An 11,371-nucleotide genomic window follows, 5' to 3' on the forward strand; every position below is an offset into this window, starting at 1 on the left:
TTAAAACATTAGATAACAGAAAATAAGTTGTAGAAAGACCCAAAAGACTTAAAGTGAAATATGTGCAAAATCTAAGACTATACATTAGCTGACCTTGACCGGGGTTTCCTCCCAGAGCACACAAGAGACCTGTTTCTTCTTCCCTACATACATCCTGCCCTGTTTGTGGCTAAAACAACACTTTTTAACTTAAAATTTAATGAATGAAACATTATGGAGTGTACGCGCTCCAGCTGACGCAGACTTGCACAATAAGAAAACACACACACAGTACAGTACAGTACCATCCACCTTCCTTTCTTTATCTCTCACCAGATTCCTGGTTGCATTCCTTGACTCTCAGTGAAAAAAAGAAGAAGCAGCCAGATAAAAATGAACGTTTTTTCTTTCAGCCCCTCTCTCCTGCTGCTTTGCTTCCACTCCTCTCATTCTTCCTCGTGCACCATTAGCTTCACTTTTAGGTCAAAAGACATTCTTTTGTTCTTTTTTTTTTTTGGTATTATTATTATTATTATTTATTATTATTTAAGAAAGACGACAGTCCTCAACAGTCACATGAAAAAAACAACAACATGGAGGAAAAAGCAGACAGATAAGTGTAGAGACGGATAATGACAGAGTAATGCTGCTTCCTTTGTGAACTTTTATCATAAGTTTAGCCAAAGTGTTAGAGTAAATCAGACAACGTGTCCGATTCCCTCGGTGGAAATCCCCTGAAACTCCCCAGGGCTCTTGTGCTATATCTCAGCTGTCGGACGAGACCTACATCTCTCATCTCTCCTTCTACCCTTACTGCGTGTGTGTGTGTGTGTGTGTGTGTGTGTGTGTGTGTGTGTGTGTGTGTGTGTGTGTGTGTGTGTGTGTGAGTGTGTGTGTTTGTTCATGCCGCTAAGGCCCTTTGAAGTAACAAAGCTGGTCAGTGTAACAACTTGTGTCCACTTGCAGTAGCCACATTCGATGCTATATCTAAATGTCCTAGCAAAAAACAGGGATCGGGCCCATTAGAGGTGGAGAAGAAAAACATGCCTCGCGGTGCTTCTCAAACGTAAAGCGCTTTACATTTTAGCTCCTTAATGGCAAACACGTCTTTACTCAGTTTGAGCTAATGTTCTGCTCAGTGTCAAGCAATGAGTTGCTTCTGAGGTCAAGTCAACCAGTTTTTAATGCTAGTTTTGATTTTAGGGTGCAAAAACTGTTCTAGTTTAATTTCACTGCTCTCTGACTGCCACCGCCTGTAGAGCTGCCGCAGACTGATGCTTTTAACTGAAAAAGAAAAAAGATAAACTATTTGTTTTCTATATATCCAGAGTAATCAAAGAGTCAGATATTTTAATCTAGAAGTTGTATTAGTCCAAGCTATTTAGGTGCTGTATTGTGGAGATGTAAATGTTTTGCGTTACAGCATTAGTCATGGCACAACGAGTCTCTTCGTCCTTTTGGACAACTGTAGTCCCTGCAATGACCACATCAGGCTTCAAGAAAACATAGAAAACGTATAAAAGATGGATGTTTTTGATTCACTGAAAAGTGAGTCAAACACGGATCTTCCTGGTTGCAGACTTTTGTAGACATTCTCCTGATGAGTTTGTTGTCTCAGATCTTAATGAATAAAACATTAAATCTACTTTTTACATTTTGGTCATTCTACATTTTATAAAGGATGATTTTCCAGGGAACACTCATTGGCTAGCAGCTTGTCTGTCCCAAGTTCTTGGCCAATGAGTGACAATGAGAACAAAATGCAGCCGACGTCTCTGTAGCTGATTTCTTCTGCACAGGGTGTAAATGGGACGTCACCAGATCTACCATTAGTATTAGCTGGTAACACTGCAAACTCTGCCCTTTTATTCAAATGTGGTAGTTCTTCTTTTCTTCTTTTATATATTTTTAAACATCACAGTAGCTACATCCATCTTTTATATACAGTCTATGGCTTAAATCAGCATTGTTTAGAAAAACATCACATACTGGAGGATACAAAGGTTAAAGGTGTTATGGACGAGTGATCTTACACATTAGTAGAAATACCCTGATCTCATGAAATGTTTTGCCCTTTAATATCAGCAAAAACACAAGTGGAAATAATAACTTTGATGATAGCAAAGTTCCATTTAGTTTCCAAATAAGCAATTCACCCTCTTGAATAAGGTTATGAGGTTTTATGTGTCAGGACATCTGGTCCTTAGCAGGAAGATTAGGTACAATACAACGTCAGATTGACTACAAAACATGACATATTACTGTGTATCATTATTTAAAAAATATTAAGCCAAAACGCAGATGCAGTGTGTGGAAAACTAAGTACACACTTACTACTTTTAATTCCTTTTAGGAATTAAAAGGCTGAGTAGCAGCCATGTGCATGTTTATAGAGGCGCTTGCATCAGCAAGTGTGAGCGCCTCTATAAAACCAGAGCTTTCAGCTGTGTATCAACATAATGCCACAGTCTTCCTAAGAGTGGCTGTTCTAGCAAATTCACCCCAAGGTCAGACCGTCCAATACTCAGAAAAACTTAACCCCCCCCAAAAAAAACCAGGAGCTACATCTCAGACTCTACAAACCTCAGTTAGCAACGGTTAAAGTTCATAAAAGCACAATTAGAAGAAAACTGAACAAGTATGGCTTATTTGGTAGGGTTGCAAGGAGAAAGCATCTTCCCTAAAAATAACACAGCTTAGGTTTGCAAACTTTCATCTGAACAAACAGACAGATGAAACCAAAGTGGAGATGTCTGGCTATAATGCACAGCGGCATATTTGAAAAAAAAAAACCAAACACAGCATATCAGCACAAACACCTCATACCGAGTGTCAGGCACAGTGGTGGAGTGGTGATGATTTGGGCTTGTTTTGAAGACACAGGACCTGGATACCTCGCAGTTATTGAGTTGAACATGAACTTCTCTGTGCACCAAATTATTTACCTAATTTTCAGAGCTGGTAAGGACAAGATAATCTTTTATTAGGTCCTGATATGTAAAACTTTAGAATTGACAGAGGGTGTACTTTCTTGTTACCATGACTGTCCCAGACCCATTTGCATATTACATAAATATCTTCCCCCCCCCCCCCTTCTTTTTCTTTCCAGAAAAAAAAACATAAAATATTTCAGAACTTTATTGCCAAGCGCACGAGAATATTTGAGCATTTTGCAAATCCAATTTGAATCTCACTTTAAAATTATGACTTCTTCTGTTTGTCCTAAATAGCATACCATTGATCTCATTCAAAACATCGGGTGCATACATGAGGACCCTGCTTGTGATAAAGTGTTGAGAAAGTAAACTTTTGCCCTCTTTTGAGTTAATCCAGTCATGGTGCTGACAGTGCACTGATTGTCTTATTCTCGGCCCCGTGGGTCTTTCTCACTTAAGAAAATTGTTTTTAAATCATATTTCGTGTCTGAAGATAAGAGCGGAGAGCAGCGCTTATTCTGGAGCTGAAGGAAAAAGAAGCAGCAATGTTGTGAAAGAAACAGAAAGAAGAAAGAAAGCGGGAGTAAGAGGAAAAATAGGACAAATAGCATCCTCTGCGGTCATGTTGCTCCGTATTTTGTGGAAGCAAAGAAGTAGAGACGATACCGTGACTGTTTAGGTCCTGGTACGGCTCAGCACAGCCCTGAAAAGCACACGTGTACATGCACACAGACGCACACACATGCGTGCATGCACACAGTACTGGAAGTACTCAGTGCAGTTTGTTTCTCAAGAGGCTGCACTCCTTCACTTACTGTCAGAGATTCAAGTTGCTTCAGGAGGATAAAAATCCTGACATGAGTACAGCAAAGCTGCAGGCACAGGAGAGATGAATATCAAAAAGTGCAGCGTAAGTGCTGAATAAACAGGAGAAAAACAGTCACTTATCACGCCGTTGCTACTTGTCTTATTGTTTTGCACGCTGGTGAATTTTAGCGTGTTCATTTCTACATTAATAATGACTTCATGAAGTGATGTTTGTCAGATTCTACCAGCAGATCTACTCTGTCTTTTACATTTTGTGCCTCTGGGTAGGATTTAAAGGGGAATCTGTTTTATTGCTTCATGGCACAAAACAGGAAGAAGATGATGTTCCTCCAGCTCAGACTGAGCTAAAGCTTTTGACAGTTTCTGGCAGTGGTCGTCCAGAGGAGTAAAATCACTTCCAGCTTGGTTATCCTCTCCAGTGAAGCCAAGTGAACAACAAAGTCGTTTCAAGAAATGGTGTAAACAAGAAATGGACTGCAGTCTAGGCTGACTAAGAGGGTCAAAATTTTGAGATTTTTGTCTTTAAAGCTGGTGAAATGCATTATTTTTGTTTTATATATATTTCTTTATAAACTGAAGAGAAATGTTAAAGTTGGTATGTGTATTACTCAAAAAAAAAATCAAGTTGTTGTTTTTTGCACATAGAAGAATAATGTAGCCACCATAACATCACAAGTTAGTCTGGACTCACAGCCATTATATTAGCGAAATGGCCATATTTAGACCAGAAGAAGGGGTTTTAAGATTTCAGCTATTGCTTGCTAGCTTGGTTATCAAGGTGTATCGATTGCTGTGTATGAATGTAACACAAGACAATACATCTGATTGAGAATCTTTTTTAGCACCCTGGATTTAGCACCTAAATCCACATATTAAAAATCACCTCACTTGATTTAACCCTGGAGAACCCATGGGGTCAGAGCCGACCCCATTGGTTTTCTAGGGAAACCATGGGGTCAAATTTGACCCCATGGTTTCTCCAGGGTTAATCATTAAAGTGTAAAAGTTTAAGCAATACAACCCAAAAAGCACAGTCACAGACTAAAAAAATAATAACAGGTAGAAGTCAAAACCCCTAATCACCAAGCAGCTCTGACAAACTTCAGCAAAGTGAAGTAATAATGGGCGTTATGTGCAACCCTCAGCTGCTTTTTAGTGGCGACTCACCAAAGGTGGAGCACAAACTTCTTGGACAGGCTGGACCTCACAGCATGCCATTAAAATGCACCTAAAGGCACCAGCAACACAAACACTGTGGAGAGAGGCTGTTCAGTCACTCAGATTAACCGAGATCATGTTTCGCAGATAGCTAGCAGCTTCAACGGTCTTTGGGAGGACATCTGCCAATCAAAGTAAGCCACATCCCCAACTTTAAGCATAAAAACAAAATCCACACGGATCTAAAACTGTTTTCTGAACATGTTGTTTTTATAGCTGAACCATTTTTATCATGGAACCAGCCATAAGTGTGCAACTTGTTTCATTTGGCTTTCCTGGTGGTTCCCATTTAATTTTTCAAGCATGCAAACCAGCTTTCCTGTCCAGGCTATCTGATCCACAACCCTTTGCACCAGTTACATGTACAGCAAGAAGTTCACTGAAAATAAAATGAAAATAGATCAAATTCCTTTCATTTAGAAGCATACAAATACATTTCAATACATAAAGAAATAATACGTTAAGAGGTATTTGGTGTCTTTGACTTTCTGCAATTGCACACACAATTTGCATAAACTTATGCAAATTGTGCAACTTATGGAATAACTGGAAAAATACTCATGTTGTCTATAAATAAATAAAGAATATTTAATATTTATAGATACTATTAAAGAATATTACATTCTTTGCTGAGAGCGGGAGTTTCAGTAGAGGGATGTGATGCAGTGATGCTGTCCACGAACACCTGAATTCCCTCTTTGTTGTCAGCTACTTTGGAACATGTGTCTCTTTAAGACACTGTAAAGATTAAAAAAATAATAAATAAAAAAATGCTCTGAGCCACTGTCAGTGGATCTTTTTCCTATAAGGAAATGAATTCCAAGATAGCTTGTGCCCTCTGTCTCAGTGTGAGCATTTTCCAAAGCTAACATTTCAGATGGGGCTTGTTGTTTTTAAAGCGAATAATGTCCTCAAGATAACCTTTTGCATTTTTAGCTTCCACTGGGCTAAACAGAAGCACATTGATCTTGGCTCTTTCTGTCAGTTTTTCACCTTTTAGTCAGCATTTTATCAGATTTATCTCCTCAGTCTTTTCTTGGAAACAAATAAGTCACTTTGTAAAAGTGACAGATGCTTCATGAGTTTCAGGAAGGTCAAGGCCAAGTAACATTTTGAAAGTGTGCATTTGTGTTTGTTGGTATCTCTGCGTTCAATGTGTGGACATTGGAGGAACTCTACCTCCCACTTGTGGTTGATCAATGTCATTGTTTCTTTTTAGGCTGAAACCATCTGAATGTAACACGTCTGAGTGGATCATAAGGCTATTGTGGTCCCTTTAATGATGTGCGGATATGTCTAGAGTTCTGTATATTAACATTTACGGTTTTCACTACTTTTTCAATGTGTTTTTTAAAGGATCATTTAAAGTCTAGTAGCATTCCCAAATACTTAAATTCCTCAACATTAACTAGTTCTTGTGCACCCAAGAAAACTTTTACTGCAGCCACAGTTGTTTTAGGTTTACTAAAAAACAAGGATACAGTCTTTTTTACATTAAGGCACGAGTCATTCAGCCATTTTTGTAAATCATGTAATGCCAATGAAAGCTGATGGGCTGCATCATCAGCAGTTTTGGCCACTTAATTTCAGAATTTAAGAAACAATGCATGTGACTGAGGCCTGATATCAGCTTGGCATCCTTTCATCTCTCTAGCCTTTTTGTTAATTATGCCTTACTAAAAACGTTTACAACAGAAAGCACAATCTGTGATTAGACATTGAAACAGATGTTTACTCCCCTGATGTTCCTGCGTTCTAAAAAAGAAATTCCATTATGATTTATGTGGATGTATTGTGCAGGTACTTTCGCTGCTTCGCCCTCTTTGCTTGCTTTATCTGAGAACATAATCTGTCTTCTTTTAACTTGAGGATTTGTGTAAATCTGGCATACAATCCAAGTGTTGTCTGCCCCAGATTGAGAGTTAAAGTTTGAGTCACTGACAGTAGTGCTTTTGTCTGAATTTGTCTGTTTGACTGATAATGGACAAGCTGTTTGAAAATATGATGTGAAATCACTTAATTAACCTGCTGGATTTGCTAAAAGTTAAAATATTTATACTACTCTGGCTAATGGGTTTTGCACATCACTCTTAACTTATTAAGTGGCTATTAGTGAGGGTCATGATAATCAATTCAGTTGAGTAATGGGTGGATTAAGTCTATTTCCAGACGAAGAGAAAAAGTCAGTGAACACATCTGTAGGTTTGGGTGTAGGCTTAATCCATTTCTGAGAAAACTAAAAAGCAGAAGTGGTTATGGAGCTTCACTGACGTCTGATTTGGATTTATCCAAATACAAGTAATTTTCAGTCTGTTGAGCCTGTTTTTGTGTAGCACCAAGCAGTAGACGTAAACGTGGATGTGCTTCTGGGTTCTACCTCTAATGAAAACAGATGAGTGTAAATTGCAACCATTGTTTGTAGTTTGCTGCCACCTACTGACTGAAAAAAGAACTGAAGCTGCAAAAAGCAAACAGACATTACAAGAAGTCAGCATTCCTAATGATAGGCTTCATTTTGTTTCAGTTTCAGCTCATCAGACTGTTTTCCCTTTACTTTTTGATATAATAGCTTTTTAGCACTACTGATACACATATTGTTAATTAATTACTGCCATTTTCCAAGGAAGTGAGTTTCCTACAGGGTATGGAGGGTTCAATTTGAGGGAGTAACTTTCACTTTTCTTTTATTTAGTATGTGTTACTGATTCCAGTGTCACGCAGGGGAAAGTAGCATTCAGTGGTAGCTTCTTCTTGATTGTTTTAAATCCAAATATGACCCTTATTTGTGGCGCATGTTAACTTACAGTCAGCTCAGGAGTTAGTATCAGTGATCTGGTTTTAAACTGAGTAAACACAGCCTCAGATCATCACATATTGCACTACATCTATGTTTATTTAGCAAAAGGTGAGCCAAAATGCAGAAGCAGTATGTGAAAAACTACACTCTTACTGTTTCCATTGGAGTTAAAAGGGTAAGAAGCAGTCATTTGCTGCTAATAATTTAATGCAAATGAACATGTCAATAAAATCAGAAGGTTTTCCAGTTTGCTGGTCTGAAGCTTTATGTTTGTTAACAAAACTCAAAAGAAGAAAGACATCAGCGATGGCCTTGAAGAAGCAAATGCTGCTACACATCAATCTGGGGAGGGTTATAAGACCATTCCAAAAAACTTAAAGTCCATCATTCTACAGTAAGAGAGATTATTCACGAGTGGAAAACATTCAAGGCAGAAGCCGGTGTTCACATTAAATTATTCAGACCTATGTTTAAAACCTATGTGGGTCGAGGTATACGGAGTTCGCACACAAACAAAACAAAATGAATGTTCTGTAAGCAATCCATCAGGATTGCCTGTAAACATTTGTTTAAAATTATTAGGACAGTGTCATGGTTGCGGCTGTGTACAGACAGGATGAGGACCCAAACGCAAGCTCACGGAGGCAGGATTGAACTCAAAACACAGCTTTATTGCTGGACAGAAAAAACATACAAACTAAACTGGAAACTATAACATATTGCACGGAGAAACACACAGCCATGAATGAGGGAGAACGCGACACCGAACTGAGGGAGACGCAGACATAAATACACAGAGGGTTAACGAGGTAAGTGGGAACACACGGGGAACACATGTGACACTGATAACCATAACAAGACACGGCAGGAGTAAATGCAACACTGACGGGAGACTGTCAAAGTAAAACAGGAAGTACACAGAGGTTCAGACAGGAGGAGAGAGAGCACGGGGAGAACACAGACATAACAGGCTGGGGAAAACATGGAATAAAACACAAGGAGAGACGAGGGCTCACAGATACACAGAGGGGCAGCCCGGGGGTAAGAGTCACAAGGGGAAAACACATAAGGAACAACGTAACAGCGCAACCCAGGAAGCATGGCCTAAATAAGGAATAAAATACAAAAATACATGAAAACTAAGAATACTGGGCCAACATGGCCCAGGACCATGACAGACAGTTTAAGTGTATTAGTTGACATCAAAGTAACTTTTTTAATTGGCTAACAAGTCATTTTAAAAACTCCAGGACCGGCCGAGGCAGATGGCCGTCCCTCACTGAGCCTGGTTCTGCCGGAGGTTTCTTGCTTTTAAAAGAAAGTTTTTCCTCCCCACTGTCGCCGAGTGCTTGCTCAGAGGGAAATGTCAGATTATTGGGGTTTTCTTTTTTGTCAACTAATACATAACTTATCTTATTGGGCACTGTAAATTGAGTTTATTAATTTAAAGTGCCCAATAAGATATGTTTTTATTAATTTTATTAATTTAATAAAATTATCTAAAAGATTATATTGTGAATATTGCATGTTTCATTGTCACACAAATGTCTACATTTTCAGCCTAGACTGAACACGTGTGCTTGTCATTCTATTCAAAATCACATCACTCACATTGATACAGGATGACAGGATATTTGTATGCAAACTATATTGTGATATGTAGAATCCACATATGTTGGTATATAATCTCCCAAATGTTGCCAAAACAAACAATGGCAGTAAGGAACATATAGCTCTAAATAACATTAGGATCTTTTAGACCCTCACTATAGTCTAGATGAGAAGTCAAATAGATAGGTCAGAGGTCAAATACACACCACACTTGTAAGAATCAAAGGTATAAGTTAAATTATAAGGCTTTTTATAAGGTGTTTCTCTATGAAAACAGTTACGATCAGCATGCAAATACATAGGAAGGCTCTTCTTTGTATCTGCCAACAGAGGCGTTATGGTCACACTTTCCTTAAAGCAAGAGGTTCAGGTGCTGAAAGCACTTGAAAGCACCAGTTTCTGGATCAGCACCCTAAGTAGAATGATCAAATTTTCAATAATGAAAGAAATTAAAGCATCTGTCTGATATGATTTATAGCTGACAATGGTTCCCATGTGGTGCAATTCCCAGGTCTTATTATTGGCCCGCTCTAGGGACACTTTCGGAACCTCTGCTATAATAAAACCTACATTTGTTACAATCACCAATGGCAGCTATCACCTCATCACTTTAACTGTAACACTTTTCGGTCTCAACTTTGCAGTTACTGTTTTCATCGTTTGTGTTACAAGCATTTGTAAGTGTAATTTGTTTGGAAGTACAGTCGATGAATTTTATGTGAAAACATTTCTGCATCTCAGGAACGGTTTAGAGTTTGGACTACTTTTCGGCTTTAAACTGACCTGCAATTTGGTTTGGCTAAAAATTTCACAGCAGACATTTGCCCAAATTTCTGGGAGCTTTCTGGGGTGAACACAGCTTCTCATCAGTTTAATATATTTATTTATTTATTTATTTTAGAAAGAGGGGCAGCACATATTAATAAGCATTTTACACAAATGCAAATATGCCAGATTATAGACTTGGGCTAGTTTTCATCTGCAGACCCTCTGGCAGGTTGGTGTTACACACAAGTTAGTAAAAACATACAGAGATAATATTTACAGATCATGTGACAAAGACAAAAACAGTGAACACATCATATTAGACCAAACAATGACAAGAGGAGTGGACAACAGAGGACAATATAGATAATAATAACGGAAACACATCAGTTATATTGCACATATCCCAGTATTACACATGCTCTGACTGTGGTGATATTGCACTGACACATTATGCTATGTTTCCCTTTTTGTAATACATTAACTCTTTTTCACGTCCAACATAAAGCATGATTAATTAAACACGATCACATGTTTGTGTGTCCCTCAGCCATGTATAACTTCATCTCAAAGTTGACAATGGTGATATGAAAAGGGTTTCTTATCTAATATTTTCAATGCTCTTTTGTAGCATACTTCGATTGGCCCAATAGCAGCAAAGCTCGTATTGGACCAACTTGTAATAGAGTGTTCACTATGAGCCAGTATCATAGAGTGCAGGAATGTAATCGCTGCTGTGTCTGTTAAATGGGCCGGTTGGTTAATACTAAACCTGTTGTTGTTCCCATACGTTTCTTTTTACTATTTTGCCATTTTGTCAAAGTTAACAGAAATATTCACACACACTTTGCTTCATCAGTGTCAAAGCGCATGTATCTGCTGACCCTCTCAACATTTTAACTGATTTAGTTTTCATTATCATCAGCTTTCTCTTTTGTCAACAATATAATTAATCTAACTTAAATGAAATTCAAACCACTGATCAAAACATACCAGCTTACATCATATTGTGGTAATCCAAGTATTTAATCATTGGTGATAATGAAATGTCAGCTCTCCGCCATAGTTTTTTTCCTCTGTCTCAGCGTTGTTGGTCTATTTGGGGGGTTCTCTCCATTTTCTCTCCTGCTGTCATTCAAAAGGGAACTTGAGTTGACTGCTGTTGTAATTTTGCCCTACAAAAAGTAAAATTGAATTGAATGGAATGGAACATTGGGGATAAAAGCTATAAACATTA

Source organism: Rhamphochromis sp. 'chilingali' (assembly GCF_963969265.1).
Source record: "Rhamphochromis sp. 'chilingali' genome assembly, chromosome: 2".
Taxonomy (NCBI): Eukaryota; Metazoa; Chordata; class Actinopteri; order Cichliformes; family Cichlidae; genus Rhamphochromis; species Rhamphochromis sp. 'chilingali'.